The sequence below is a fragment of the Lagopus leucura genome, unplaced genomic scaffold (assembly GCF_019238085.1).
Source record: "Lagopus leucura isolate 7727_CA_CO unplaced genomic scaffold, USGS_WTPT01 Super-Scaffold_73, whole genome shotgun sequence".
NCBI lineage: Eukaryota > Metazoa > Chordata > Aves > Galliformes > Phasianidae > Lagopus > Lagopus leucura.
This window is the reverse complement of record NW_024962252.1, coordinates 47984338-47992360: the sequence shown is the minus strand read 5'-3', so window position 1 is coordinate 47992360 and position 8023 is coordinate 47984338. Positions and strand designations below refer to the sequence as shown.

General features: G+C 39.8%; 1 long non-coding RNA gene across 1 annotated transcript in view; it reads left to right on the top strand.

Annotated features, from left to right (window-relative positions):
- The first annotated feature begins 2536 nt into the window (after nucleotides 1-2536).
- The window catches only part of LOC122191516, a 26039-nt gene continuing 20552 nt past the window's right edge, over nucleotides 2537-8023 (top strand). Inside the window, exon 1 of the long non-coding RNA XR_006182420.1 lies at nucleotides 2537-2648. This is a non-coding gene — a long non-coding RNA (uncharacterized LOC122191516). The remainder of the gene's footprint in view (nucleotides 2649-8023) is intronic.

The window sequence follows — 8023 nt, the reverse complement described above, 5'->3', positions numbered from 1 at the left end:
CATTCATTATTTTTTTTCTCATGAAGAGTCAGTGCCAGAGGCAGTGCTGTGACACTGTTATCTGAAACCCAAGGACTGCATTTCTAAGAGCTGTAATGCTCTGTGCCATTACTGTAAGGGTTGCAGAGAATACTATATTAAACGTTATTGTGGGCAACCAAGGACTTAACAGTTTCTGGAAAGCAGCAGCAAGTAACCTATACTAGTGCCGACACGTGATAACACAGAACATCATATTTAGAAGAAAGTGTGAGGATATCTTACTGTGGCAGTAAATATCACACATGAAATATAATCCTTGAAAAGGCAAAGGTCTCTGTAGTTAACATTTTAACATAAATCTGAAAAAGGGGACTTTAAATTAAAGCTCTGTGTGGTAGAACAAGATGTCAACATATCAACATAATTGCACAATTCCATTGCCATTTGACATATTGCTGTAGTGACAGCCATCAGGGAAAGGGTAAAAAGGCAGTGTACTAATGACATACGTAAAATTCTATGGGCTTTTTGTGCTTTGGTTTCTACCTGTCACTGGGAAGCTGTAGTAACATGTCAAAGTACTGGTTCGCAATCAAATCAACATATGTATTAGGTTATAAAAGTTAAAAAAAAAATCTATTCATAGAGGGTTATAAATAAATAAATTACTATCTTCTCTTTATATAGTACACTGATTTCACATTAAGCAGTTACTCACTTAGGATTTTCAAATGACACAGCCATCTGAGAGGGTTTTTGCGGTATCTTGCCTAATGGTAGTATGACAATCAACTCAGTAGCTAGAAATAGCCTCAGAGAAACTATTACAGTGAAATAATGTACTGGAAAAGACAGAATCAGAGCCTAGGGAACTTGGAAGAAGCCTTCAAACAAAAGTATTTTAATAGAGATTATTCCCAGCAGAACAATGAGCGAGTTTGGTCATACCTTTCTTAGGAGTAATTTGAAAGGCACAGATATTCATGAACTTGCCTGGCAGCTGAACAGCTGATTTCAGTGTCCCGGAATGAACTCAAAAAAATACCAAAAAATTCACCCACACAGAAATGAAAAGGCAAGTTACAAGTAGTGGTATCTTCTAGGTTCAAAAGTGTCTACACAGGCAAGTGGCCCCACTACCCAAATCTGGGCACAGAGCAGGACACTGTTGTGGCTGAGCCTTGCTTGCTTCAGAATCAGTAGGAACAAAGCTTTGGGGGGAATAAAAAAGGTAATTCAGTAAAACCCACAGTTTTCATCTAACTTGACCTCCCTTCAATTTGCATGTTAAATTACTGAGTTGTCCTGAATTTTGCTTAAGCCACAGGCTGAGAAGCACGGCTGTTTCATTAGCGGTAAGTGACATGAGAGGCAAAGTGTGAGACCATAACCATTCTGATGACAAACATCCTGAAGGACCAGTTTCACACACTGGGACCCTAGGGTTGGTACGTTAGTAAGCTGCTCCCACCTTGTACTCCTAACACCATGGCAGCAAATAGATCTTTCCTGAAATCCACCTTTTTTTTTCTTTTTTATTTTTTTCTGCTAAATAAACTGTGACAGCCTACAAAGATTTACAGGGAATTCATTAAAAGCTGCTGGAAGCTTTAGGCAGGGCTATGGGTGGCATCACACCTGCAGGGAGGTAAACTTCCTTGCCCGACTGATGTCAGCAGCAACAGAAAAAGAACACTGGTTTTTAGAAGTTAGTGCTGCACAGGCCAGGTCTAGTCCTATGAAAGACATTTGAAAGAATTCAGAGAAAACAAAGAAGCTGCCCAGAATGAGTATTTGGACATTTTTCTGAAGATTTAGAATTTTTGCTTAGCAGATCTAAAAATAAACCAGTATAGTGATAGCTCACGAATTTTTTTAGGATAAAGCAATTCCTTGCATAGCCTTTGCACTGGGTAAGTTTAGCAGCTCAAGATGTGTGTGCGTGTAAATAAATATTTCATAAGAGAGCAATATCTAGGAACTAACATGGCCTCATTTCTTACTGTCTCAGAGTGCAATGACATGTGAGTTCCTAGAAGAGCAAGTGGGAAAAAAGTATGTCAGAATTGAACTTGGCTTTCATACTCCACATAACACAGTGCAGATAAGTATTGGGCTTAAAAGCCTTAAAAAGTTGTTGAGATAAGAGACACATTGGGCACTGATGCTGTGGAGAGAAGGAAAAACCCTGACAAGCCCTGAGAAGCCAAGTTCAGGTCAGCACCTAGTGCTGAATACTTCCACAACTGCAGGAGGCAGGCATGAGTTTTCCAAGGTTAAAAAACCCCTTATATACATAAAAGAGCACAGGAATTTTCCATGGGGGTGGGGAACAGCAATAGAAAAGTGATGACCTTGGGATGGCGCCTAGAAACTGAACAGCTTGGCTATTGTATGGAAACAGCTGACTTCTGCACAGGAAGCAATCACTACTGATTAGAGACTCCAAACCCCTGCCTCTATTTATTTCTGTCCCTTTTTTTTTTTTTTTTTTTTTTTTTTTTTTTTAAAAGCAAACCTCCTGAGGCCTCTTCGTACTCTCACTGTTTCAACCCCTTGCCTGTGCGTCACGGGAGCAAGCAGGCATAGAGCCAGAGGGGCCGTTCTGTTCCTGCGCTGCAGCTCCCAGGGGATGCAGGGCTCAAGGGCACGGGGTCACTTCTGGGGTGAGTTTCACTGCTAAACAGCTTCAGTTCTCATCTGCTGCTTCTTATTGACTATATGGATTTATTCCCAGGTACCTCCACTTACAGCAGAGTTTTTTATTCTTGGTGCTTTTAATGTTGATTTCCCCTCCAGCTTTATGTTGTAGCAGTAAGGTTTTACTGATGAGTTTGATGCTAACTTAATGCTAGATGGAACACTGTCAGTCTGAGGATGAGCTCCTTAACAAAGACATACTATGATGAAAAGCTTCTGACTCAGGGGTATGGATGCAGGAGCACAATAGAGCACAAAAGCAGTCTCTTGGAGCGTAACAAAAATTATAGGCTTAATTGCACACCATCAGTTTTGTTAAAGCAATGCAATTGGAACACACGAAGACAAAAAGACAGGGAAAAACACAGTGGCCAACTGAGAAGAGAACACTAGGAAAGTATCTGTAAATCTAATTGTATCAGGCAGGAAAACTGTTTTCCAAAAACATGGGGGAGCACTGAACAAGGAAAAAAGTAGAAGGGCAGAAAGGAGAGGAGACTGAAGTGATTGAAATTCCCTCTACTACTTTCTTCCAGCTGTGGGGACAGCAAAGCTAAGTCACCTGGCCAGACATGCTGCAGAGCAGAGCAAGACTTCTCCTTGGTGTCTGCCTCCTCTGCTCAGCAACACCACCAGGCTATTGGGGCTCATGGTCTGAAGAGGAATGCAGCTGTCATGCAAAATTTGACATGCAAAGCTAACATTTTTTAGATTTTAGTGTTGGATTTGTGTATCTCTGGATGGAGTTAGGGACTTAAGCTGCTTTAAGTTTATAATATTTAATCTGTAGTCATTCTGACACACTTCATTTAGTGACATCCCCATTTGGTGTGACACTGCTTACTCACCAATGCCCAGCCTAGGATGACTGAGAGATGCTGTGACTGATCTGTCCCACTGTAGTGCTTTACAGACCTTCTGCTGCTTTTGCTGCTCTAATGCTGTTGCCATCTACCAAAGATACAACAGCGTGGTAAGCAGTTGAGATCCATGTCAATTAAACGTGGTCCTTAATCACTGAATTTTACATGAAATCACTCAGACTGATATTAGCTAAAGAAAACAAAAGACCAAGGAATAATAGTCCCTGGCTAATATGACTTTTCTTAGTATACTGTCTGACTAAAGCTGTTAGCATTTCTCTGTAGAAAAAGAGAAATATAGACAGTATCAGAAGTTGAGATATCAAGTTTATTATTTTGGTACTCTATTTAACACTTTAGATTTTTGGTTAATAAACTGCTTTCATTTGTGATTGTTAAATGATTTAATTTCCAATGTGATTTAAAGAATTTTGTTGAGTGAAAGCAAGTAGAAACAGCTCTTTACCAGAAGCAGCTGGCAAACTTGTAGGAAGATGGCTAAAGCTGGAACATAAATAAATGCGACAACTGATGTTATATACCTCTATTTCTTTCCTTAAATCACTGACAGAATATTTCGTCTTATTCTGTTGACCTCCTTCAGATAAACTGAAACTGTTACAGTGTAAATCTTTCATGCACTAACTTATAGTAGAATGGAGTTGGGATTTAGGCAAATGTCTCTACAGAAATGTATTGAAAATGATGAAAAAAAACCAGCAAGTCCCTGCATAGAGTCAGGAAACACCAAAAAGAAATGGTTAGACATCTCTGAAAATGATACAATTGCATTTTAAACAGTTAAATGCTTAAATTAGAGATACATAATAGTTTGAAAAGATATAATCATACTATCATACTCTTCGCCATGAGTTTTTTCCAGCTATCCCCCTTTATTTTTGTAGTATGGGAACAGTACAGAGAATCATAGAATGGAGTCATAGAATGGTTTAGGTTGGAAGGGCCTCTAAAATCATCTAGTTCCAACCCTCCTGCTGTAGGCAGGGACACCTCCCACTAGTCCAGATTGCTCAAAGCCCCAGTGTCTCACCTCCCTCACAGTAAAGAATTTCTTCCTAATATCTATTCTAAACACAAATTTCAGGAGCAAATAATTGGTAATGAGATGTCTTCATGTAAGAAGTTTGGCAAACTGTAGATTTGTTTTCTATTATATTCCATTCAATTCATAGCAGCACTAATGCTATTTCTAGTATGACTGCTTTTCAGGTGAAACATAATGAAGTTGAAATTTTACCTGGCTTTAATTGACTAGAGGTTAGGGGAATAGCCTAAGCTGCAGCCAAGATCACTCTTCTATCAACACTGATGAAGAGGGAAATTCATCCTGTCCCAGTACAGGTTCGTGAGTTCATCCTGAACTTCCCTGTGTGAGTAACTATTGTTCCTGAGCCTACCTGAGTGTCATCCATTGACGAACATCCAGCTGAATAGATATCACAGTAAAGTTGATAGCATACATATGTCTATGTAGTAGCAACCATCATGTTTGTTTGTTCAACAAATACTAGAGTTTGCTGTGCTGAAGCTTTAAAGGTGATCTCGGTATGTTTTTCTACAGCTTAAACAGGCACTACGTGCACATACTGCATCAAAAACAGCACAGACCTAACCTCACTGAAGTTTTTCAGCACCACTGTAATCACAGAATCACAGGATTGGAAAGGACCTCAAGATATCATCGAGTATTTAATTATTGGAATAAGTTGCTACAGTTAATTAATGTTTTAATAAATTGATATTTTTCTGATTTCTATAATCTGTATCCTGCTGCCCTTCACTTAGCATGCTCTGACCTTTTTCAGTGAGGAGAACAAAAAATTGCAGATCATTAAAATGTGTTTCATTTCCTCTTTCACAATACTTTTTTTCTTGCTATATTCTTTGTTGTGATTTGTTTTTCAGTCTGTCCTTGCCCAAAATTCTGATTCCAGTGATTCTTCTCCAACATTAATCATGGGGCAAGCAGCCTGGCCTTACACATGCCTCCTCCACTTGCCATGCTTACTGTGCCCCTGTCCCCAATCCAGAATCACAGTGTCTGGGTTGGATGGAGAAGTGACGAAAAAATAGCACTCTTTTCTCTTTCACCTGAATGGCACTTACTCATGAGAGGTAGATTGGAGTAAAGATCTTTTTCCAGAGTGCCTAAATAGGCAGAATAGAGGAGATATTCCAGATTAGATTTTGTTTTCAAAGTGGATTGTGAGGTGATTATGCTATTTTGTTGTATGTTTTCTTGGTAATAATTTCCTCCTCCCATGCAACACATCACTCATCCCCACATAAGCTGAATGAGTTTTTGGCCTGGCATTTTCTTCCCTCTCTATAAATTTCTCAGGGTGATTAAGTAGTGGAGCTATCCCCTGAGACCAAAACACACTTGTGATCCATTAGCTGGGATCAGGCTTAATGCTCAGTAATTAGTTTGTGAAAGACTGGTTACTTGCAGTTTTTTCCTACCAATCTCATCTCATTACAGTTTGAGCCTTCATGAAATATTTCTGGTATGGAGATGTCGAATAAGTAGAGATATATCTACCTCAGTCCGTAGTACCTTATAGCAGAAAAGGTCAGTTATTCTATGGGATTAATGAGAACATCTACTCTTTAGGAATGATTATGTTTTGTCCTTATGCTACCACACTTGCCTACATGGCTGTTTCATCTGATATCCATTGACTTGCAACAAGCCTTGGCTTAGATCTCTGTAGAACAGCCTTTCTTCTGATTAATTACAAGACTTTACAAATCACCATGAGTTCTGCAAAAACACAGCCTGAAGGAGAAGTACTATTCGTATCCGTATGAAAAGAAAATCACTGTTGGGCAATGTGGTTTGCTTTCACAGTGTCTTAGGGCATGGCTGAAGTGACTATTTCTTAGTAGACAATGTTCTTCTCAACTCTACTTGTATAATTAAATCTTCAACAAGCATGGTAAAGCAATGATGTGTAACAACCATCAGTTGTAGTTAAACCCCATTTATCATAATGCTTTCTGGAGCCTAAAATCTTTAGCATCATGTGTAGACTTTCTTCATGGAAACTCTGAACAACAAAGCATATAGCATGTTTACTGTTGTATGTGAAATGCTTTTAAACCGTTCTATAATGAGCATGCTATTCCTGTGGACAGGGAAGAAGAAGGAGGAGGCAGCTTAAAAGGTCATCCTCTTCCATCAGAGGCTGCTGAGGATACTGCTATTGCTCAGGACTACTGATTTCCGATGTCCAGAATAATGCCACCAGTACAATGTGTGTCTGTGTTAAGGTGCTGCCATCCATCCCTCTGGAACAAACAGAGGAAATGCATCAGGAGGACTAGGCTGCAGATGGAAAGCACATCACCGCGTGGCGCTTACGCTGCAAAAGCCTCCAGATGAAAGCCAATTTCAATGAGCATTGTGTTTCAAGGCCCACTTCCTCTGGCTCTGGAAAGCTTAAGAAGGAACATCCCACTTGTGTCTGCTGACACAAAGGGCTGCTGTGGCTCGAGAGATGTTATCAGCCTTCCTGTACCACGGCAACAGCGTTCCAGTGGCGTCTCCCAAGAATTGCTCATTGTTCCAAGGGAGCCTGGGCTCCTTTGGGTGGGATCCTGTGGCATCCAGCTCAGATGGAAGTAGGTGGTGCTGGGAGGCCAGCCAGGATCATGACGAAGATCTCTGGCTATGAGGGAGCTACAGTGGGGGACCAGGATAACAAAGTCTTTCATAATTACAGATGTGGAGACTAATTCATAAAATGCAGCTATTTTTATTGGTTATATTTCTTAAGTACCATTAAGAGTGATCAGATCCCTGAAACACATCAGACTCATCTCCTAACATTGGCAGAAACGGAAAGTAAGATATCCTTGCCTTTTGTTTCTATCTTTCCCATAACTGGCAAGTCAAACCTTGATTCTGTCATAGATGCCTTAAATGGGGAAATGAGGAATGACCAATGTTTATAAAACCCTTCATTTGAAATCCAGATTGTAGGGGAGAGAAGCATGACTTTTGGTAAGCTTCAGTCAAGTTCAGTTTGCAACAGCCTCTTGTAAGGTAGATGCATGTTCACATTATCCAAACCTCTTGTCTCTAAAATTAGAGTGGAGGTATAAAAAGCAGCTTCCCTGGAAGACTTCCTAGAACTGGTCCTTCCAGTGCCAACTGAAGATAGTGGGAACAATCAATTTTTTAACTATGTTTTGGTGCTGGTACTCCCAGATCGAACCTCAAAGCACAAAAAAGGAAAAGCAAAAATGATTTGAAGAGGTGTTTATTTGTTCTTTTTTTCCCCCTCCCTCTCTCTCTCTCTCTCTCTCTTTCATCTTACCAGTAAATACATACCTGAATTCTTTTTCTTATCTCCTCTCCCTCTCTTTCTTTCTTTCTTTTTCTTTCTTTCTTTCTTTTTCTTTCTTTCTTTCTTTCTTTCTTTCTTTCTTTCTTTCTTTCTTTCTTTCTTTCT